This window comes from Pinus tabuliformis, chromosome 5_1 (assembly GCF_031772625.1).
Source record: "Pinus tabuliformis cultivar Carrire ecotype Pingquan chromosome 5_1, CPIR1, whole genome shotgun sequence".
In the NCBI taxonomy this organism is placed as follows: domain Eukaryota; kingdom Viridiplantae; phylum Streptophyta; class Pinopsida; order Pinales; family Pinaceae; genus Pinus; species Pinus tabuliformis.
The window spans coordinates 179,607,307-179,632,967 of NC_142305.1; positions in this window are offsets into that span (position 1 = coordinate 179,607,307).

Consider the following 25,661-nt stretch of genomic DNA (forward strand, 5'->3'; position numbering starts at 1 on the left):
AATTGATGATTTAAGTGGAGCATCAAATTTATAATTGTGCATAGAATTAATGGTTACTTTTTTTATATGCATTGATATTTTTCTACATTCACAAGGAATTAATTGAAGTGAATAAGTTGTCCTTAAGATAATTATTGCATTATGGACCCCTATTACTTATTACCAAGACTGAGAAATTCCAAAGCTTAATATATAATATGAAGTGTGTGATAGAAGCAATATATGCCCTTATAAGATAGGCATGAACCAAATGAAGAGAAGAGTAAACTTGTAGACACAATATACAGTGAAAGAGATTGATAGGAAAGATACAAAATCAACTTACAATTGGTATAAAAGCACCTTTTGATATGCTCCCTCTAGCATGTCAATTTTTATAACTAAAGTAAGAAGATAATTATGGAATTATGCACTAATAAGTGCATGAGAAAATCAATATTTATCTTAAGTGCTTGGTAGTATAAACTTAGAGGCTTGACATTGAAAAGAGGTAGTTAGTTATGAAGTGTTATATTATCACATAACATGTGTAATTGGCTTAGGTAACTTATGGAAGTAAAGAATACATTAGCTATTAAAGCAAGATGTGAAGAAAGTATAATGATCAAATGGAGAGAACAATAGTACAAGTCAAAGAAGGTAAACATCAAATGAAATCAAAACTATAATGTTAATTATATTATTCGAATGGGAAGATGAGTAAATAAGTATAAAGAGACAAGGGTTCAAAGAAATAAAGGAAAGTTTCTAAGATTGATCCCCATTGTGAGCGGTATATATTTGACTAAGTAATCTAAGAGGTAGGGAAAAAGAGGAACTTACAAATTGTCTAATGATGATTAGCCCTCGTAAACATAAGCAATCTAAGAGGATGAGATGAACAAAAAAAGTAATAGTTAAGTACCTAAGGTGAGTGGGTGAAAGTTTCACAAGAAAGTGTAATGGAAAATTTTGTATTTAGAAATAATCATGATTAAATAACTTATCACTCTTGAGGTATCCCATAAATGAATAACATTGTGGGAAATGGTTATGGAACCATAGTGGTACTTTCATATAAAAACATGATAAGGATCACTATAAGGTCTAAATAAGGACAAATGTTTCTATCAATAAGAAAATTTTGTGGAAGAATCCATGAAGTTAAATGATTGTGAAAATGATGGTGGTCATTTTAGGGAGTTGTAGGAAGTACGTTGACATTATATTAAAGAGGTAATAAACCCATGAGTACCTATAGAATGTGAGCAAATAAGAAAAAACAAAAATTATGAAAAGGAGATAAGAGGAAACACCTTAGCATAATGGCAATATTATGGTTAGGAAGGATTCATGATAATTAGGCAAGGTGGTCAAATTAAGTAACAACACTATGGAATTGTTAGGATTAGAGCAGCTAACTAAAGCTCATACAACTCTCTTATGTATATCTAATGGATAAATAGATGTGCTAGAGGAACTATGGAACATCATAAAGCTTGGGTTATATTTAGGTAACAATGATTGAAGGAGCCAATTTGTGTGATAATAGTAAATGTGTCTCTCTCTTAAGTGGCAAACTCTATTAAGGATATTGATGAGTGGTTTTAGCAACATGAATGATGACTAAGGATGATTAATAAGGATCATATTAATAAACTATATAATTCCAAAGTGTCGAGATGGAAAGCTATGGACTAAAAAACTCGTAATTGGTGTAAGATGACAGGTGATATACTAGGAAAATGGTTTAAAGGTTTAAATGATCAAGGATAACAATTATTTTTGGCAAAGGAAATAGACTATGTAGGCTAATGAGTATACATATAACATGAAGTATAAGAAGGAATGTTGCTAGAAATTCTATAATGAGAGCTCAAGAAGGATTAAAGAAGTGAGAATTGATAAAGAAAGTGTATTTAATTGATTTGCACTCATTATTTCAAGAGTGGGATTGATGATATGCTATAATTTCATACAAAGCAACTTACCAAACTTGTGCCAATGGAGCTAAAAACAATATTTCCAAATAACACCAAGCATATAAAACCTTTTGGTGCTGATGATTTAAACCATGTGAGTCTAGTAATTGTTAATGTTGGATTTCACCAAATTTCTCTAGGAGAGGAAGGATACATGACTACATATTAAGGCACTAGATTCAATGAGACTTGAAATTTTAATGGTATAATTAAATAAGGAAAATATATGAAATTAAGCATAATAATAGGGTGACTATACCTATCTCGTGAATCATCTATCTTCTCATTAAAAGAAGAGGAAATAATGATAATAAAATAATTGGTATCTTGATGAGAACATGACACCCATAGCATAGATGATCTAGCCCAAGATAACAAACATAAACCAAAATAGAGGTTAGAGGAATGGTTAATGATAATGTGGAATTAAATATTATAGTTGAAATTCATTATTTATACATGGTAATGAATTTAAAGATATGTTATAACATTATGATGATATTTCATTACTTGATGGTATGTGGTAACTACATAAAAATTTTATAATGAGATGTTTAATAATAGCATATGTGAGCATGTGGTGTCTTACAATTCAGTGTGATGTGATAATAATGATGTTATGTTCTCATGATGACATGTAGAGTTAGTATGTAGATTAATTTGTATGATATGATGATGTTATTGTTATATAACTAATGCAATGGTTACATGATATGAGGTGGTGATTCTCAAGAAATCCACCAATGAGTTGAGAGGGTTGGTTTATTTGATTATCTTGTGAGAGCCTGTACCTACGAGGGAGAATATGTAACACCTTATGGGTTGGGAAAAAACTCAATCAGCTAATTATGACAATGTTATTTTTCCTTGTATAATCTTAATGGGACATAGGACCATCTTGAGTAGGATAAGTGCCTAATATTGGAGTTGTGATGTCGAAGGCCAAAAAATGAGTAGAGTGTTGCTTGCAAGTAAAGTTATGAGATTGGACTTTGATGCTTGTGGCTATGTACCTTAGTGAGTTGTGGCAAGAGTTTGGGCCAACCTTTTTAGATATTTAGGGTACGTGAGACTTACCAATGTAGATGCTTGCTTGGGAAAATGTGGTATGGAGGCTTTTGGCCATAATAGACTAATATGGCTTTAAGCCTAGCTTTTTGAAAGAAGAGAAGTGTGACCATGTTGCTTGTGCTTCTTGGGAACTATAAATGCTTTGTTTAGAATGGAGAGAAGTGTTAGAGTGTTGCTCACATTCCCTGGGAACTTTCTATGCTTATCTCAAATTAAATAAGTGATAGAGTGTTGCTCACACTTCTTGGGAATTTTTTAGGCTTGATAGTGGCAGTACGCATAACTTTATCCATCAAAGAGTCGCTGAAGCAGTGCATTGTTTTGTCAGAGCAGTCTCTAATTTCCAGGTCTAGATTTCTGATGGGGGGACAATGAAATGTGAAGACCGTTGTGAAAATGTCAAACTTCAAATGGGGGATTATCACCTAAAGACCCACATGTTTGCCATCAACATGGGTGGGTGTGACATTGTCTTGGGTGTTGAATGGCTCCGCACACTCGACCCAATCACAATGGATTTCCAGGAGTTATATATGAACTTCAAGTAGATAACCACACACATACCCTCCGCGGACTCCACGCAAGTGCTCCTTCTATCATCAACTCGCATAGGATGGAAAAATTGTTAAAAAGGGGCCACCATGGAGTTATAGCCCAATTTAATGCCATCCAGGCCTTCGAACCCACTTCTATCCATATTCATCCTAAGATGCAACAGGTCTTAAACAACCATCTGCAGGTCTTTGACAAGCCTCATGAGCTTCCACCCTCGAGAGGGGAACATGATCATAGCATTACTTTGGTCCCAGGGGCACAACCACCAAATGTGCACCCATATAGATATCCTTTTGCCCAAAAGAATGAAATTGAAAAAATCATCAAGGAACTCCTGGAAGTCGGCGTCATTCATCCTAGCATTAGTCCTTATTCCTTGCCTGTGGTCATGGTGCTCAAGAAATATAGGGAATGGCGTATGTGTCCGGACTTCAAGGCCCTCAACAAGCTGACGGTCAAAGATAAATTTCCCATCCCTATTGTTGATGATTTGTTGGATGAACTAAATGGGGCTCAATTCTTTACTAAGCTCGACCTTCGCTCGACTATCACCAAATTCGCATGAAAGAAGTAGACATTCCAAAGACTGCTTTCCAAACTCATGAAGGCCATTATGAATTCCTGGTCATGCCATTTGGTCTCTGTAATGCCCCATCCACTTTTCAGAGCCTCATGAATCACCTTCTCAAACCATATCTCAGAAAATTTGTCCTTGTTTTCTTTGATGACATCCTCATCTACAACCTCACCTGGGAAAAACATCTTCAGCATGTAGATCTACTCTTGCAACTGCTCCGAAAGCATAAATTATTTGTCAAATTGTCCAAGTGCTCTTTTGGCATGGAAGAAGTTGAGTATTTGGGCCACATTGTGGGGCATGAAGGTGTCAGGGTGGATCCCAAAAAGATCCAAGCAATGCAGGATTGGCCTCAACCAAAGACCTTGAAGAGCTTGAGAGGATTTTTGGGTCTCACCGACCAATATCGCAAATTTGTCCACAATTATGGTCGCATTGCTAGACCCCTCACTCACCTTCTCAAGAAAAATTCATTCCTATGGAATGATGAAGTGCAACAGGCATTTATAGCTCTCAAACATGCCATGTGTTCCATTCCCGTATTGGCACTACCCGACTTCACCAAATCTTTTGTGATTGAATGTGATGCTTCAGGTATGGGTATTGGGGTTGTCTTAATGTAGGAAGGTCGACCCTTGGCCTTCACTAGCCAACAACTAAGTGGGACAAATCTGGGACAATCTACCTATGAGAAGGAGATTATGGCCATCTTACATGCAGTGGATACCTAGTGACCATACTTATTAGGGCAGCATTTCCAAATTTGCACAGACCATTAAAGCTTTAAATATTTTTTGGAGCAACGCATATCCTCGCCACAACAAAATAAATGGCTAGCCAAAATGTTGGGATATGATTATGAGATAATTTACAAGAAAGGGCGAGAAAATGTCGTAGCAGATGCTTTATCATGCCAATTTGAGGAGGAAAGCACCCTGCTAGCAATCTCTCTTCCCATTCCAGAGTGGATTGACGAGGCTCACAAGGAATCGTTTTCACATCCTTAGCTCTCCCAACTCATTAATAAATTGCAGGCAGATCCAAATTCCATAGCGGACTACTCTTGGCGAGATGAGATTCTTTGCTACAAGGAAAAAGTAGTGATATCACCAACATTCACCCTCAAAAGTCACATTTTGGCAGAGTTGCACTTATCTCCCACTGCAAGCCATTCAGGTTTTCATAAGACTTATGCTCACACTCGACGTTCATTCTTTTGGACAGGCATGAAAAAGGACATTCTTACTTTTGTAGCTGAGTGTGATGTGTGTCAGTGCCACAAAAGAGAAACAGTCAAATCCCCAAGCACATTACAACCATTGCCCATCCCTGCCTCAATCTGGATGGAGGTTTCTATGGATTTTATTACGGGTCTTCCGAAGTCAGGCAACAAGTCAGTCATCATGGTGGTTGTGGACTAACTTTCTAAGTATGCTCATTTTTGTGCCCTACCCCATCGTTTTACACTAGCTTTGGTGGCTCAATCTTTCATGGACCAGATCTTCAAATTGCATGGCATGCCCACTTCCATTGTGTCTGATTGTGACTCGATCTTCACCAGCAAATTTTGGCAGGAACTCTTCAGGCTACAAGGTACCCAACTACAACTCAGTATTTCCTATCATCCCCAAACTGATGGTCAAACTGAAGCAGTCAACAAATGTCTGGAGACCTACCTCAGGTGTTTTACTTCAGAAAAACAACATCTATGGGTATAGTGGTTACCTCTAGCTGAATGACGGTATAATACTAACTATCATGCCACCACCAAAATGACTCCATATGAAGCAGTTTATGGTCAACTCCCTCCTTCACCTACTTCTTATATCCAGGGACGCTCGAAGGTACAAACAGTGGATCAACTCCTATAGAACCGTGCAACCATGCTAACCCACCTCAAAGAGACTCTCCATCAAGCTCAAAATCGCATCAAGCAACAGGCAGATCAACATCATTCAGAGTGAAAATTTCAAGAAGGGGATCAGGTATTCTTGAGGCTGCAACCATATAAGAAAACATCACTCAAAGACAAGGGTTGTCAGAAATTATCTCCAAAATTCTATGGAGCGTATGAAATACTTCAGCGCATCGGAGAAGTAGCCTACAAGCTAGCCTTGCCACCCATTGCAAAAATCCATCCCGTGTTCTATGTCTCATGCCTCAAGAAAGTGGTTGGTAACCATTACAGAATTCAAACCAGTCTACCGGAATTGGACGAAGAAGGTTCAATTTGGCTCCAACCTGAACAGGTTCTTGACACGTGAGAACGGCACTTGCGTAGCCCCACTATCAAGGAAGTCCTCGTCAAGTGGAAAGACACCTCTCCAAAAGATGCGACTTGGGAACCAGCCACTGTTCTTCATCAGTTTCCGCAGCTTCAGCCTTGAGGACAAGGTTGCTTTTATGGGGGAGGGCATGTTAGGGTCCAACCCTAACCCCCTTATTTATGTAATAGGGTCGAGTCATAGTCATAGTTAGTTAAAGAGTAAATAAAGCCCATATTAATAATTGTAGGTGGTTGACGTGCATTTAAAGAAGGGACCACAGTTAGTTGCAAATGGGTCATGGTATTAGATAGATGGTATTAACAAGAACTATGGTACTGACCCATGGTATTGCATGTATGAATCCTATATAAAGGATAGAGACTCCCCTTGAGGAGCGTCGTGTCTTATTTTGTAATTGAGCCCAACTCTATTGGAGGTTGCCCCCTCGAAGAGGCAAGTTAACATTGCTTTCCTTTCTAAATAATAAAATACATGTTGTTATTTTTTATTATTCTGTGTTTTGGGTATATCTCTTCGCATACTTGGTATTCTGGTATCTTCTCGCAGATCAAGAGCATAACATATCGGAGGAGCAGAAGAGTGAAGAGAAGTCACAGGAGCAAGAACCCAAGTGCTTGCGGAAGAAGAATGGCAGAGGAATAGATCTAGATCGTCAGATCGACAAATCTGTTAGATCAACAGTGATTAGCAACTGTGGGGGTAGGAGAGTACATATTTCCTTGATCGTGGCTGAAGTCCCGCACTCAATCCTAGCCGTCGATCTCATATTCAACTCTTAGATCACAGTCAACTGCGAGGGTTAAGGCTGTTTTAATCTGTGTGCCAATCGAAGTCCCGCAAACCATAGATTGCAATATAAGTTGCAGACCCAATGGTCCCATTACAACACGCCCTAATTAATATCGCATATGTCGTATCAGAACCTTTGTGTCACACATTATGAAGGCTTGTCACATTAAAACTCCGATTGCAATATAATATGCGGACCCGATCAGTGTATGGTAACAACCCTAATGTAATATCACATCCGTTGAATTGCAAGTTTCATAGGGTTGTCGCGGTAAAACCTCCGATTGCGATATAAGGTGCAGACTGGATAGCTCCATAAAATATACCTTTATGTAATATCGCATCCAGGTATCGGGGAAGTTATGCAAATCATAAGGGTTGACACCGCCGGACTACCGATTGCGATAAGTCTTATGAACCCGACCGCCGATTGTGATATTAGTTGTGGACCTGACAGATCTATTAACGACGGTTTAATATTATATCACGTCTATTTCATTGGTAGTGTGAATATCGGTGATGTTAAGAGTCGCGATTGCAGACCACTGAAAGTTGCGATTGAAATTGATGACATGGATGTGGGGCCTCCTTGGGTACATTCTCTCCTATGAAATCCTCCATAAATAGAACAATTTTATGAGTAATTGGATGAATATCCATAAGTCGGCCTCTCCTTCCAAATGAACGTGTCTTTTGAGTATTGGTGAAACTCGTATAAATACGAGTTAAAACACTTCAATTCTGAGCATTGATCTTGGGCATAAAAACAGAGTATAAAGAAGTTCACAACTCGTGAACTTGAAGAGACAGAGGAAGCCGAAGGTCAAGAAGCCAAATATTGAGCAAACAAAAGTGGAAGCCAAAGGTCAAGCAAGCAAAGAAGGAAGCCGAAAGGTCCAGCAGAAGAAGAAGGAAACCGAAAGGTCTAGCGGAAGAAGAAGGAAGACGAAAGGTCCAGCGGAAGAAGAAGGAAGACGAAAGGTCTAGCGAAAGAAGAAGGAAGTCGAAGATCGAGAAGTCAAAAGGTTGAGAAGCCAAAGGTCTAGCAGACGATGAAGGTACAAAAGAAACCGAAGATCGAGTGAGAAGGAAGTAAGCCATAGATCCAGCAGAACAGAAGGAAGTCAAAGGTCTAGCAAGATAGAAGGAAGTCGAAGGTCCAGCAAGATAGAAGGAAGCCGAAGCTCCAGCAAGACAAGAAGAAGTCGAAGGATGAAGCAATTCTGTCGATTGGGTTAATCTTTGAAAGGCTCAAACCTGTGATAAATTAATCTATGGAAGAAGTACAAAATGCAATATGAAGAATAGTTCTATGAATGGAAATAAAGTTTCATCTATCATCATTTGAAGGGAGCAACATACAACACCTGCATTGAAGTGTTTGTGAGTTTGTTTCTTGGAAGTAAAATATCACGACAATAAGAGGTAAATTTGCAGAATTTGTGTGGGCAATATGAAGAGTTGTGAAGACTCCTTCATATGAAGACAAGTTGTCATTAATGATGTAGCATGGAGAGTACAATGAAGCTGTAGATTGACAGAACTCAGTGAAGAAGATTTTGGGAGCAGAGAATTACTACCAAACATATCTTGACAAGATAGGGTCGGATCCTTTGGGGTTGGTGCCTCATAATTGGAAGGATTTGTGTCCTTGGAGTTGGTCCTAAATCCAAGGTTGGTGCCTTGACAAGATAAGGTCGGAGCCCTTGGGGTTGGTGCCTAAAAATGGGAAGGATTGGTGTCCTTGGAGTTGGTGCTCCTAAACACAAGGTCGATGCCTTAAGAAGATAGGGTTGGTGCCCTAGAGGTTGGAGCCTCACAAAAGACCAAGTTGGTGCTTGGCAATAGGTTGGAGCCTTATATATATTGTACCTGATTTATTGTAAATATTATATTAATAAAATAATTTATTCCTATTGTTCATTTTGTGTTCTAACTATAAATGATTTAACTGGTAAAAATAACAATTGAAAAGGAATACTGATTCACCCCCCCCCCCCCAAGTGTTTCCAACAATTGGTATCAGAGCCAGTACCTTCACTCAAAGCCTAACAGCTTGAAGGTTGATCATTAGAACACAAATGGCGAAGCCAAGGAAGAAAGTCTCCAATCCTCCTAAACATGTGTCTCCCTCTACCACTGAAATAGAAGTCAATCAATTTGTGAAGGCTCCATGGTTCAGTGGAAACTTTGATATATGGGAAGCAAGGATGAGGAATTTCTTAAAGACTCAAGGCATTGAAGTATGGGAAGCAGTAATTATTGATAACATGATGAATGGAGAATACAAGGAGTACAATGCAAAACCAATGAAGGCAATCTTGAATGGGCTACTTGATTCTATAAAGAAAAATTTAGGAAAATGCTCGTCGGCGAAGGGTATATCGGACAAACTTCATTACCTTCACTCAAAAGGAACATTGGCCATGACCAATAGTTAAGAAGATGATGGAAACCAAGAAGGAAATCCAGAACCCATCATAGAAGCTGAAAAAGAGAATGAAAAAGACTTTGAAGAAGATCTCCTCACTAAACTTATGGCTGCCATGGAAGAGATTATCAATTTGAAAAAGGAAAACGAGGAACTTAAGAAGAAAGCACTAGCTGGTGACCAAGACCAAACAAGGAAGAAAGTTGACCTTGTCAAGCTTCAAGTACAAGAAAGGGATGAAGAGCTTGCCAAGCTTAAGAAGGAATTTCATCAAAGTAAAAGAAAGCATCATGAAGAAGTCATATCCATGACAAATCAATTCGATAAAGCAAAGAAATGGGAAGATACCTTGTCAAGTCAACTTGAACAAAGGCACAAGAGCTTGAACAAACTTGAAGAAGAGATTGGTTAGTACAAGGTAGAGGTCTCCTCTCTCAAATCTCAACTACAAGAAGCAAGAAAGTTAGCACAAGGAGCTGAGAAGACAATGGAAGCATTAGAAATCATAGAAGGACAGGTTGATGAAGCAGAAAAGGAGAGAAACACCATGATATGTCAACTAAAAGCAAAGGATGGAGAAATCTTCAAACTAAAATCTGACCTCAACCTTCTCAAGGCCGAAACATGTAAAGCTACAAGAATCAAGGAAGAAATGGAGAGCAATCTAGCAAAAGAAAATGAAGAAATATTCAAAATGAAGTCAGATATCATCTCCCTTAAAATAGAAGCAAATGAAGCTACTCGTATCAAGGAAGAAACTGAGAAACAACTTGCTAAGAAGAATAATGATTGTGAAATATTGGAAGAAGAGATTGTCTCCCTGAGGAAAAAGGTTGAGGGGATGGACAAATTCTTAAGAGCTCTCAAGCCTTGGATGACATGCTTAGCCATCAAAGATTCCCATTTGATAAATTAGGTCTTGGCTATCAAGGAGAATCCTCATGCAAGAATGATAATGCCTCAAACAAAAAGGATGCGAGGAAGCCAGAAAGAAATAATAATGCTCCCAGTTCCAACAAAGGCAAGGAGAAGATTCAAGGCAACAATGGAAGAAATCCCGCTCCAAGAAGACTTGGAGACGATGTCAAGAATACAAAAGGCGATGGATATTATCAAGGAATCCCAAGGCAAAAAGGCTTCAGAAGTACATCAAGGAAGTCTCCATCTCCCAGTTACCAAAGTTTATTTCTTGGTTATTGTTATCCTTGTACAAACTTTGGACACATGGAAAAATATTGTAGGGCTTATAATGATCCTCGTCAATCTCCGAGGAACAATTTTGCAAGAAGAAGTCATGAATTCTTATTCATGAACAACATAGAATGCTTCAAGTGTCATAACATTGGTCATATGGCACGTAATTGTAACTTGATTTGGGCACCTACTCAAGCTAGAACTATGCCAGATAAGAAAGTTACACAAGTATGGAGAAGGAAGCAAATACAATTCGAAAGTCCCTTGAACTCTCCAGCCAACAACACATGTTGTTGACCTGATCTTCGACAATCTAAGCATTTGATGGGGAGACTCTGCCAAAAGGAAGATCATGCATACAGTTAGGGGGAGCTTATGATGATTAAGCATTCTTGTAGAAGCCATCTGTGAATGGGCCTTATGTAATCCTTGATGAGCTATATTGACAATAATTCTTTGATGGATCATTTTCTCAGGAACACTCCTTTGAAAGAACATGATCTCTTAACTATCCAATGGACTGTTGTTGAAGATGTTTTTTCACTTGATCACTAAGCAGAAATTGGAGCAACAGAGAAGGCCATCTAATGCTAATAAGGAAAAGAACTATGTTGCTATTATTACAGAAGTTGAATGTCTCGACTCAGGGATATGATGTAAGAACAGGTAAATTATGGACACAAATAGAAGCAACCTTCAAACAAACAGATACATCTGGGAATGGAGCTTGAAGCAAGAGCAGTTGTCAATCAATAGAAAGAATTTAAAAGACAGTCACAGATTGGATATCAAAATCTGCTAGTGGAGATAACTTGCAAGAACACAAAAAAAAGGGCTCATCAAAAGGACTGTAGCAAGGAGAATGTTGTGCAGTCAAATATAACTCAAGTTGATACTGGTCACTTAGAAAAATAGCAACATTGAGGCACAACCTCTCACCATTTCATCCAAATGCAATGACATTGAAATTTTGGATGGCCGTGACTTAAGGAGAAGCACAGAGACATAAAGGAACTCGGATATGAAGAGAGATAGCAAGAAAGACAATTTCAGTGGCATTTTCTCTTGATTCAGACTATGAAGGCCTCTTAATTCTGACTGTGGAGACAACAGAATATGGATTGAAGCATAAAAACTTGGACTTGAACATTTGGTGTGTGGTTATTTGCAATCTGTTTGGAAGCATTGAAGTGGAGCATCTTTAAGCATTGTTGAAGCCATGATAAAGTAGTTTTTTGAGACATGAAGAAGGGATAATGTGCTAGTTGATGATAAGGCATCAATCCTTCTATCTTGAGTAAAAATAAGAGCACTATGACAGGGGGAGTAACATACCCATGAAGATCTACTATTCATAAAGAACAAAAGCAGTTTGATAGGGGGAGCAGTTTGACAGGGGGAGTCCCTGAGCACTCCTTTGCCATTGATGTCAAAGGCGGAGAGAAGAATAATATTGCCATCAATGACAAAGGAGGAGATTGTTGATCTAGATTGTCATTGATGTCAATATGGAAATATTCTAGGATACTAAATGATGATATGAAGCCAAGGAGAAGCAGAGAAGATCCGTGAAGAAACAGGAGCAAGAAGCCAAGGAGCGAAACCATCAAGGAAACAAGTTATTGCATATCCCCAAGGGTAAGTGCTATTGGAAGAACAAAGAGAAACAACGATATCAGAGGAGTAAAGAAGAAAACATCGGAGGAGCCATATCGGAAGTATCGCATGTAATATATGCCCAAGAAGAATCGATAGGAAGAAAATATCGAAGGAGCATAAACAGAGTTATCGGAGGTCACAGGAAGATAAGCCACAGGAGAAACAACTATCGGAAGAGCGGAAGAGTGAAGAGAAGTCACAGGAGCAAGAACCCAAGTGCTTGCAGAAGAAGAATGGCGGAGGAATAGATCTGGATCTTCAGATCAACAGATCTGTTAGATCGATGATGATTAGCAACTGTGGGGGTAGGAGAGTATGGATTTCCTTGATCGTGGCTGAAATCCCGCAATCAATCCTAGCCGTCGATCTCATATTCAACTCTTAGGTCACAGTCAACTATGAGGGATAAGGCCGTTTTAATTCATGTGCCACTCGAAGTCCCGCAAACCATAGATTGTGATATAAGTTGCGGACCCGATGGTCCCATTACAACACGCCATAATTAATATCACATCCGCTGTATCGAAACCTTCGCGTCACAAGTTATGAAGGCTTGTCACATTAAAAGTCTGATTGTGATATAATATGCCGACCCGATCAGTGTATGGTAACAACCCTAATGTAATATCGCATCCATTGAATCGCAAGTTTCATAGGGTTGTCATGGTAAAACCTCTGATTGCGATATCATATTGCGGACCCGCAGCACCACTATAACATGACTTTATATAATATCGCATCCGCAGTATCGCTAGTTTCTAAAGGATGTCAAACCGCCAATTGCGATATAAGGTGCGGACTTGATAAATCCATAGAATATACCTTTATGTAATATCACGTCCAGGTATAGGGGAAGTTATGCAAATCATAAGGGTTGACACCGTCGAGCTGCCGATTGTGATAAGTCTTGTGAACTTGACCGTCGATTGCGATATTAGCTGTGGACCTGACGGATCTATTGATGATGGTTTAATATTATATCGTGTTTGTTTCATCGGCAGTGTGAATATCAGTGATGTTAAGAGTTGCGATTGCAGACCACCGAAAGTTGTGATTGCGATTGATGACGTGGATGTGGGACCTCCTTGGGTACAGTCTCTCCTATGAAATCCTCTGTAAATAAAACAAGTTTATGAGTAATTGGATGAATATCCTGTTGGAAATACTGAGAGGGGGGTGAATCAGTATTTCTTTTTCTCACTATTGTTTTACTAGTTAAAACATATATGTTCAGAAACACAAAATGAACAGCAGGAATAAATGCTTTTATTAATATAACAGTGCAGTAAAATAAATACAATAAATAGATTGTCACAATTGGTTGCCAAGCTCCAACTTGGACTTTGGTGAGGCTCCAACCTCCTGAGCACCAACTCTATTTTTCCAAGACACCAATCTTGGACTTAGGAGCTCCAACTCCCAAGGACTTCAATCTTGTTCAATTCTGAGGCTCCAACCTCTTTGGTATACATTGGTGAGCTGCTGCGCTCTTTTCAGGTTTGCACTGCTTCTGCTGCCCCCTTTTCTTCTGCTGCTTCCACTATCTCATGCTCAAGTTATGCCATCCACCAACGACCACCCATTCTCTGTTTTCTGCTGCTTTTTATATGCTCCATGCCTCTGTCCCTTCATTTCTTCTTTCTTGATGGCACTTTGACTTCCTTTCGTCACAGGATCTTCGGCTTTCTTACTCCGCAGACTCTTCGGCTTCCTCAGAGTTTGCTTGCCCTGTCAGTTACCTCCATATTTTAGAATCAGAGCCACCAGCCGAGCATTTCAATCAACCATCGGAAGCCACCAGTCGAGCGTTTTAATCAACCATCACCGAGCGCTTTAATCAACCATCATCGAGCGCTTTAATCAACCATCACCGAGCGCTTTAATATATATCTTAACCCCGCGGCCATGTATCATATAATACACGGAAAACATTATAAACCCCCGCTCTAATTCAAATGCCGGACTTCAATTATTATGCACCCGCCTTTACAATTATCGGCGGGTCCGGATTTCGGCGATCGCAATGGGCCGATGGCCGATGGGCCGATCCTCTTATGGACGCGATATTGTATTGAACCATATTTTATGTGCCTGTCGGGTCCGCTCCCTTATCGCAATCGGCAGTCGCCAATGGCCGATACACCACTGCTCCGATGAACCGGATGCGATATGATATGAAGCATGCTTTATATATATATATATATATATATATATATATATATATATATATATATATATATATATATATATATATATGTCGGGTCCGCTCCTTTCATCGCTATTGGCGATTAGATATGGGCGATTACCGCGGATGCGATGTTAATATATATTCCCTTTAAAGCTTCCATCGGGTCCGCCACCACTTATCACAATCGGAGGATTGGGGTGGACGACCCCATATACATTGCGACTTACAGCGGATGCGATATTATTATAAACCAGTTTTAATGCCACCATCGGGTCCGCGGAGTTATCGCAATCGGAGGATTTGGGGTGGGCGACCCTTTATGCTGCGGATGCGATATATTATTGTATTGCTTCATTTTCTCCTCCGATGACTCCTCTTGCTTCGATATGCTCCAATAGCTCCTCTTCTTTGGCATATATATGGCATATATATATGTGGCTTCTCCTATAGCTCCTCTTTGCTCCAATGTGGCTCCTCTTCTTTGGCTCCGATGTGCCTGTTTTGGCATATATATTACAAGTAGCATTCCTTTTGCTTTGACACTCCTTCGATATGGCTCCTCTTGCTCTGGCACTCCTCCGATATATGTGGCTCCTCTGGCTTGGTCCGCTCCTCTTGGCTCCTTTTGCTCCCCTTGGCTCCGATATGCTTTGTCTCCTCCTCTTGAATATTGCCATATTGACATCAATGACAATCTGTGTCCAACAATCTCCCCCTTTGTTATTGATGGCAATATTCTTCTGCCTTCTCCCCCTTTGACATCAATGGCAAAGGAATGCATACGAACTCCCCCTGTCAAGCTGCTCCCCCTGTCCTGCTGCATCTTTATGAATAAACTTGAGCGATGATAAAGAAATAACCCCCATCTTTTGTCGTAGATGTTCGAATGCTTCCCGAGGAAGAGGTTTTGTGAAAATATCAGCTATCTGCTCCTTAGTACTGATATATTCCTGAGCGATGTTTTGTTCAGCTACTTGCTCACGGAGGAAATGATACTTGATTGGTATATGTTTGGTTCTTGAGTGCATCACTGGATTTTTGCTGAGACTGATAGCACTAGTGTTGTCACAATAAACAGTAATTGGTTGATCTGTACATATGTTGACATCCTTTAGCGCTTCCTTCATCCATAGTATCTGAGTACAACAGTCTGCTGCAGCAATATACTCGGCTTCGGTTGTGGATAATGATATGGATGACTGTTTTTTGCTGAGCCAGGATACCAAACAATCTCCTAGGAAGAATGCATTTCCACTAGTACTTTTCCGATCATCTATATTTCCGGCCCAATCAGCATCGGTGTATGCAATTACAGTCAATGTTGAGCTCCTTGGGTACCAAAGACCAAAATCTGAAGTTCCCTTCAGATATCTGAGGATTCTTTTTACGGCTAATAAATGGGATTGTTTGGGAGCCGATTGAAATCTTCCCACCATTCCTACTGCTTGCATTATGTCAGGTCGTGTAGCTGTTAAGTATAAGAGGGCTCCAATCATTGACCTGTAATGAGTTGCATCTACTAGAGGGGAGTCATCATCTTTGCTCAGTTTGCAGTTTGTGGTCATGGGGGTGCTCATGGGTGCACAGTCTTCCATTCCATATTTTTTGAGCATGTCTTTTAGATATTTGGCTTGAGATATATACAATCCTGCTCTGGTTTGAGATACTTGAAGTTCAAGGAAGTGGGACAGTTCTCCTATCATCGACATCTCAAATTCTTTTGCCATGCTTTGAGAAAATTCATGGCTCATTTCATCATTATTACTAGCAAAAATCAGATCATCGACATAAACAAGAGCAACTAGTAACTTACCTTGATCTGTCTTTATGTATAGATTTCTTCCAGCCACTCCCTTTTTGAAGCCTTGTTGTTGGAGATAGTTATCCAGTCTTGCATACCAAGCTCTAGGAGCTTGTTTCAGCCCATACAAAGCCTTTTTCAACTCACAGACTAGGTCCTTGCCTGCTGTCAAATCAAAACCTTCTGGCTGCTCCATGTAGACTTCCTCCTTGAGTTCCCCATTTAGAAATGCTGATTTCACGTCCATTTGATAGATTTTGAATCCTTTCGAGCAAGCAAATGCTAAAAACATCCTGATAGCTTCCATACGGGCCACTGGTGCAAACGTCTCTTCAAAGTCAACTCCTTCAATTTGTGAGTAGCCTTTGCAAACAAGTCTTGCCTTGTTTCTGATGACATGTCCTTCCTCATTCATTTTATTTTTGAACACCCATTTGGTTCCTATTATGTTTTTGTCCTTCGGACGAGGTACCAGCTCCCATGTCTTGTTCTTCTCAATTTGGGATATTTCTTCTTCCATTGCTTTTACCCAATGAGGATCCTTACTTGCTTCTGTGAATGTTTCTGGTTCTATCATAGATAGGAGGGCAATGGCTTTCCTCTTGGGTGAGGTTGTTATCCTTCTTCTGGTCTGCACACCTTCATCTTTATCGCCAATGATCTGTTCTTATGGATGATATCTTTCTACATACTTCATCTTTGAAGGGGTATGAGGTGGTTCTCTTTCCTCTTCTTCTTTTTCATCATCTATCTCTTCTTCTTTAGGTTCTTCTTCTTCAATGAGAAAGTCATCTTCTTGCTCTTCAATTTCCTTTTCTGGAAGATCTTCATCAACCTTTACATCGATGCTTTCCACTATTTTCTTCAGTCGAAAATTGTAGCACTTGTAAGCCTTGCTCCGTGGAGAATATCCAAGAAATATCCCCTCATCAACCCGAGAGTCAAATTTTCCAGGTGAACCATCATTTATTTTTATGAAGCACTTGCTTCCAAATATTTTGAAATACTTCACCGAAGCAGGTCTCCCTTTCCATAGCTCATAAGGATTTTTGTCACAATTTGGTCTTAATTGAGTTTGATTCAATGTATAAACAACTGTCCCTATTGCTTCCCTCCAGAATTTAGGTTGTAGGTCTGCTGCTAACAACATGGTTCTTGCCATTTCTTGGACAGTTCGGTTTCGTCTTTCAACTACCCCATTTTGCTGAGGTGTTCTGGCAGCCGAGAATTCCCTTTTAATTCCATGAATATTGCAGAACTCACTAAACTCGTTTGATGTGAATTCTCCTCCTCTGTCTATTCTGAGACACTTAATTTTTGAATCTTTTTCGTTTTCTATAAGGGCTTTTAGATTCTTAAAACACTCAAAAGTTTCATATTTATGCTTTATGAAATATATCCACATCATTCTAGTATAATCATCAACAAATAACACAAATTACCTTTCTCCTTGGAGTGCTTGATTTCTAGTTGGCCCACACACATCAGCATGGATGATCTCCAAGGGCTTTGACGTACAGTGTTCCTTTGTCTTGTGGTTGGTTCTGGTCTGTTTTCCATGCTGACATGGACCACACAATGCTTGCTTTGGTTTGGACAACCTTGGGATGTCTTGTACAGCTTTGATTTTGCTGATATTGACCAGATTTTCGAAGCTGGTATGTCCAAGTCTCTTGTGCCACAACCAACTCTCATCTGCCTGACTCAAGTAGCATTTGTTCTCCTGAATCTTGTTCAGAACGTAAATATTGTCTGGTGTTCTTACTCCTTTTGCCACAAGTTTCCCAGAGACAAAGTTCCTTATTTCACAGTCTTTGGTGCTGAAGACAACCTTATGTCCTTGATCACAAATTTGGCTGACACTCAGAAGGTTGTGTTTGAGTCCGTCAACCAACAGAGCATCTTGAGCTTTTCCTTTTCCATTGATCAGAGTAACTGTTCCTCTTCCTACAATTTTGCCAGTTCCGCTTCCAAAGGACACATTCCCTTCCTTTTTGCTCAGTGAGATAAATTTCCTTCTATCTCCTGTCATGTGTCTAGAGCATCCACTATCCACAAACCACTGGTTTCCATTATTTTGCGCAAATAGAGCCAGGCCGCATTTGTCCATTGCAGAGATCTTGCTACTCGTCTTTCTTCCTTTGAGTGGGCAGTTTTGTTCATAGTGTCCATTATTGTAGCAAAAAGAGCAAGTCATATCAAATTTAGTCAAGGGATCGAATGAATTGAAGGTTTTGTTAGTCCCTGTCTTTTGGGAGCATATGAGTTGATTACTCAGTCCTTTTGCGTTGTCTTTTCACTTCTACGACCCATGCAGTGTCTAGCTTGGTGACCGAAGTTTTTACAGTGAAAACAGTGTCCAAGAAATATGGTTTTGAAGCAACCACGGTTTAATTCGCCTTCCTTTTTGAGAATTACTCCTCCCTCGTCCTTTGGATTTTTGATGGGCCCTTGGTGGAGTACAGGTTTGTATTTGCTGTAGTGTCCATGATTCGACTCCACATTCTTCTTTGGAATAACTCTTTCTTGATTCTTGGAATCTGGGATGCACTTTTGATAAGATACTTTTTCATCTTTTGGGTTGCAGGAAAGTGCATCAGCATAGCTTTTCGCACTATTCTTAGTGCTTGAGGATTCTCCCTTGAAACCTATTCCAGACTTATCATGTTGAGGTTTTTGATTTTTCAGAATAATATCAAGTATTTGAGAGCTTTTACAACCCTTTTTAATTTGCTCCAACTCCTTTCTCAGAGATAATACTTCGGCCTCACGTTCTTCACAAGTCTCTTCTTTTTCCTTAAGCTTTGTTTCCAAGAGATCTTCTCTCCTTCTTATTTCCTCGTTTTCCACTTTGAGAGAGATAATTTTGTTCCGTAGTTTCTCGTTCTCTTCAATGGCACTTATTAACAGTTCATCCACATTTCCTTCTTGCCCCGAATCATCATCATCTGTGAGTGCCATGAATAATGCTTCTTGGCTTTCATCATGATCGCTTTCCTCATCTGATTTCTTTTTAATGACCATAAACTCATCCTCATCAGACTCATCTTGCTTGGAGAGAAGGTTTTTCTTATTGAACCCTTTCTTTTTGTATGTCATTCTTTTAGAATTTCTTTCATCATCACTGTCATGTTTATGAGGACATTTTGCTGCATAATGACCTATTTTACCACATTTAAAACAGATAAGAGGATACTTGCCTTTAAGCTTAGATCCTCTCTTCAGCTTTCGTACATATTGAGCCAGTTCGGATTCCACATCTGACTCATCACTACAGTCATTCCTTTCTTTCCCTTTCTTTGACTTTGAGGCCTTGAATGCTGCATCTTTGGATAGGTCCACCTTTCATCATTTCATAGGCAGTGAGAATTCCATGGAGTTCATCCATTTTGAGGGTGTCAAGATCCTTTGATTCTTCTATAGCACTTATTTTGGAGTCAAATCTGTCTGGAAGGGACCTTAATACCTTTTGTACAATAGTACTTTCTTCAACCTTTTCGTCCAATCCTTTCAGGGAATTTACCACTTCAGCTACTCGAAGGAGGTATGCTGCAATATCTTCTTCCTCTTCCATCTTCAAACTTTCAAATTGCCTTATGTGAGTTTGAAGCTTTTCCTTTTTGACTTTTGAGTCTCCATTGTACAAGCTAACTAGCTTCTCCCACATTTCTTTGGTAGAGTTACAGTGCATGATTTTTGTAAACTCGGAATCAGTGATTCCACTAGTGATGGAGTTCATGGCCTTCGCATTTGCAATGTAGGCTTTCCTCTCGTCTTGGTCTGTTGGAAGAGTGGAAGTCACTTGGTATTCAGTTTGACAAAAATGCCAGACTTCAGGTCCAAGGAACATTAAATAGTAAGTCATTCTTTTCTTCCAAAAACCAAAGTTAGTGCCATCGAACAGAGGAGGTTTTCCTGATGCTTCATGATTTCTCATCATGGTTGCTGATCCTTCTTAAAGCTGTTAGGCTAGAATGAAGAAGCCTGCTCTGATACCAATTGTTGGAAATACTGAGAGGGGGGTGAATCAGTATTTCTTTTTCTGACTATTGTTTTACTAGTTAAAACATATATGTTCAGAAACACAAAATGAACAGCAGGAATAAATGCTTTTATTAATATAACAGTGCAGTAAAATAAATACAATAAATAGATTGTCACAATTGGTTGCCAAGCTCCAACTTGGACTTTGGTGAGGCTCCAACCTCCTGAGCACCAACTCTATTTTGCCAAGACACCAATCTTGGACTTAGGAGCTCCAACTCCCAAGGACTTCAATCCTGTTCAATTCTGAGGCTCCAACCTCTTTGGTATACACTGGTGAGCTGCTGCGCTCTTTTCAGGTTTGCACTGCTTCTGCTGCCCCCTTTTCTTCTGCTGCTTCCACTATCTCATGCTCAAGTTATGCCATCCACCAAAGACCACCCATTCTCTGTTTTCTGCTGCTTTTTATATGCTCCATGCCTCTGTCCCTTCATTTCTTCTTTCTTGCTGGCACTTTGACTTCCTTTCGTCACAGGCTCTTCGGATTTCTTACTCCGCAGACTCTTCGACTTCCTCAGAGTTTGCTTGCCCTGTCAGTTACCTCCATATTTTAGAATTAGAGCCACCAGCCGAGCGTTTCAATCAACCATCGGAAGCCACCAGCCGAGAATTTTAATCAACCATCACCGAGCGCTTTAATATATATCTTAACTCCACGGCCATGTATCATATAATACACGGAAAACATTATAAACCCCCGCTCTAATTCAAATGCCGGACTTCAATTATTATGCACCCGCCTTTACAATTATCGACGGGTCCGGATTTCGGCGATCGCAATGGGCCGATGGGCCGATCCTCTTATGGACGCGATATTGTGTTGAACCATATTTTATGTGCCCGTCGGGTCCGCTCCCTTATCGCAATCGGCAGTCGCCAATGGCCGATACACCACTGCTCTGATGAACCGGATGCGATATGATATTAAGCATGCTTTATATATATATGTCGGGTCCGCTCCTTTCATCGCTATCGGCGATTAGATATGGGCGATTACCGCAGATGCGATGTTAATATATATTCCCTTTAAAGCTTCCATCGGGTCCGCCACCACTTATCGCAATCAGAGGATTGGGGTGGACGGCCCTATATACATTGCGACTTACAGCGGATGCGATATTATTATAAACCAGTTTTAATGCCACCATCGGGTCCGCGGAGTTATCGCAATCAGAGGATTTGGAGTGGGCGACCCTTTATGCTGCGGATGCGATATATTATTGTATTGCTTCATTTGCTCCTCCGATGAGTCCTATTGCTTCGATATGCTCCAATAGCTCCTCTTCTTTGGCATATATATATGTGGCTTCTCCTATAGCTCCTCTTTGCTCCAATGTGGCTCCTCTTCTTTGGCTCCGATATGCCTGTTTTGGCATATATATTACAAGCAGCGTTCCTCTTGCTTTGACACTCCTTCGATATGGCTCCTCTTGCTCTGGCACTCCTCCGATATATGTGGCTCCTCTGGCTTGGTCCGCTCCTCTTGGCTCCTTTTGCTCCCCTTGGCTCCGATATGCTCTGTCTCCTCTTCTTGAATATTGCCATATTGAAATCAATGACAATCTGTGTCCAACATATCCATAAGTCGACCTCTCCTTCCAAATGAATGTGTCTTTTGAGTATTGGTGAAACTTGTATAAAAACGAGTTAAAACGCTTCACTTCTAAGCATTTATCTCGGGCATAAAAATAGAGTATAAAGAAGTTCACAGCTCATGAACTTGAAGAGACAGAGGAAGTTGAAGGTCGAGAATCCAAAGGTTGAGTGAACAAAAGTGGAAGCCGAAGGTCAAGTGAGCGAAGGAGGAAGCCGAAAGGTCCAGCGGAAGAAGAAGGAAGCCGAAGATCAAGAAGTTGAAAGGTCGAGAAGCCAAAGGTCTACTAGACGATGAAGATACAAAAGAAGTTGAAGATCGAGTGAGAAGGAAGTAAGCCATAGATCCAGCAGAACAGAAGGAAGCTGAAGGTCCAGCAGGACAAAAGGAAGCCGAATGTCCAGTAGGACAGAAGGAAGCCGAAGGTCTAGCAGGACAGTAAGAAGCTAAAGGACGAAGCAATTCTGTCGATTGGGTTAATCTTTGAAAGGCGAAGACCTGTGATAAATTAATTTATGGAAGAAGTATAGAACGCAATATGAAGAACATATCTGTTAAAGTTCCATCTGTCATTGTTTGAAGGGAGCAACAGACAACACCTATGTTGAAGTGTTTGTGAGTTTGTTTCTTGGAAGTAAGATATCGCGACAGTAAGAGATAAATTTGCAGACTTCATGTAGGCAATATGAAGATTTGTGAAGACTCCTTCATATGAAGACAAGTTGTCATTAATGATGTAGCATGGAGACTACAGTGAAGCTGTAGATTGACAAAACTCAGTGAAGAAGATTTTGGGAGCAGAGAATTACTACCAAACATATCTTGACAAGATAGGGTTGGTGCCTCAGAATTGGAAGGATTGGTGTCCTTGGAGTTGGTGCCCTAGAGGTTGGAGCCTCATAAGAAACCAAGTTGGTGCTTGGCAATAGGTTGGAGCCTTATATATATTGTACCTGATTTATTGTAAAGATTATATTAATAAAAGCATTTATTCCTATTGTTCATTTTGTGTTCTAAATATAAATGATTTAACTGGTAAAAATAACGATTGAAAAGGAATATTGATTCACCCCCCCCCGCCACAATGTTTCCAACAAGATCAATGTTTTATGATTCATGTGCATTAATTGTTTTAAAAAGCTAAAAATGTTAACCCCCTTCTCTCTCCGCCCCTCCCTTCTTAATATTTCCAACTCATCCAATAAAATCTTCACAATATGAATTAACCCCACACACCACTAAAGTCACATGGTTCTAATACCATGTTAACAATGGTATTGAATAACTTTAATTAAAACATGCTAGAGCCAATCACTAATAACCACCACACAACTCAATGCATAAGAATAGGCATCACATAACTTAATGCATAATAATTGGTCGAGGATAAATAAGTACCATTTAAAATAATATCATACATGATATAGTTTATCATTCAATGAGACAAGTGCAAATGTGACTTGAGCCTTCTTATAGATAGGTGTTAGGGTTAGTTGTAAAATTAACCTTAACACAGGGTGCAATAAACCTAGGGGTCATGCACTCACACCAATGTTGTTCACAACCAATCACTAAGGGTGTACAACATTTAACGAGCATCACTATCACAACTCAAACCTAACCAGCATCTTTCCAATAGAGCGAAGGCCATTTATTCCATTAATTTCACTTAGAATACATGCTCAATCTCATTTGAAAATACCACATTACTCTATGGAATAGTATTACTAATAACTATAAGTCAACATAAAAGTATAGTTTGTTTAGTCAATTTAACGTCTTAAATTTCTCTACATAAATTATCAATCCGGGTATCGTAAACTGATGAAGTGTGGTGCACCATATGTGCTTAGTTAACCTTTTTTCTTACTTCGTTGTTTTATAGTTTTTATTTTGTTTTGTTCTTGTTGATCTCCTAAAGTGTCTAATGCAAATGGAAATCCTATTTTAAGGTCTTAAGAATACTTTTAAAGGTCAAGTATGGATAGAGATTTCAAGACAAGGTTTATGTCCCTTATGGTAACTTCCAAAACTTAGCGCTTCAAAAGATCTCAAAAACGTGTTATTGATCAAATCAGTACTTGAACAAAAGTGTAAATATGCAGCTACTTAAATCAAACAAAAGATAAAATATTGATCATGAAATCACTGTCTCTCTTGTTTATCTAAATATAGAAATAAAAGTTAAGCTATTGCACTCAAACAAATCAAAAACTGCAAACTAATAAAAGTAAAATCAATTTACTTCATTCATAGTCCGATAGCTCGCCAAGTAGTCTAAGCTATGGCTTTAGGAGATAACGTCAATGATATGAGCAGTTTGATATCTAATTGCAAAGAAGTAAAACTAAAATCAGATCACATCATTCATAGTCTGATAGCTCGCCAAGTAATCTAAGCTATGGCTTTAGGAGATAACGTCAATGATATGAGCAGTTTGATATCTAATTGCAGAAAAGTAAAATTAAAATCAAATCACATCATTCATAGTCTGATAGCTCGTCAAGTGGTCTAAGCTATGGCTTTAGGAGATAACGTGAATGATATGAGGAATTTGATATCTAATTGCAGAAAAAATAAAGCTAAAATAAAATCACATCATTCATAGTCCGATAGCTCCCCAAGTAGTCTAAGCTATGGCTTTAGGAGATAACGTCAATGATATGAGCAGTTTGATATCTAATTGCAGAAAAGTAAAACTAAAATCAAATCACATCATTCATAGTCTGATAGCTCGCCAAGTAGTCTAAGCTATGGCTTTAGGAGATAACGTCAATGATATGAGGAATTTGATATCTAAACTAACTAACAAAGCAAATGAATAAGACTGAAATTGAAAAGCTAAAAAAACAAAGTCAGAAGAGAGGCAAATCTCATGTCACTATTTGATGCAAAAACATGTAAAGAAAAACTAATTTACAATCAATCTGTTGAACACACTTACATGAATTAAAATTGCATGAATGGAAAATCTAGACTATCAAACTTGAAAGCAATAAAATGACATACATGAATGAAATCAAAGCAAAATTACAAAATGAAATCTACTCTACCTTACATTCTAATATGCTCCATGACATCTACTTCACATCTCCTTCCATGTTGAGAACATCAAAGCTTTATTCAAATTCTTCAAAATTACAAAGTACAACAAAGCTCTCTAAAGCTTTCCAAAGCCATCTCACTTAAGAACTAACAAGCTAAGACTAACAAGTGAAGGAGATAGATCTCCTATTTATACAAAAAGATGAGAAGCCATCTCATTAATGAGAGTCCATGAATCTCTCCCTCTACCTCTAGAGTCCTAATCAAAATAGGAACTGATAAGACATATGTCTTCTTAGAGTTTCAATACAATTAGGAGATGTGACACATATCCTCATGATCTCATGATTCTTTCCACTCAAATTCGAATTTGGCCTTAGAGTGCCACATAAAGGTCTTCTAGAAGCCTCCTTTTGACCTACACATATCGACAATCTCAACCCACTTGTTAGGTATAAGCATAT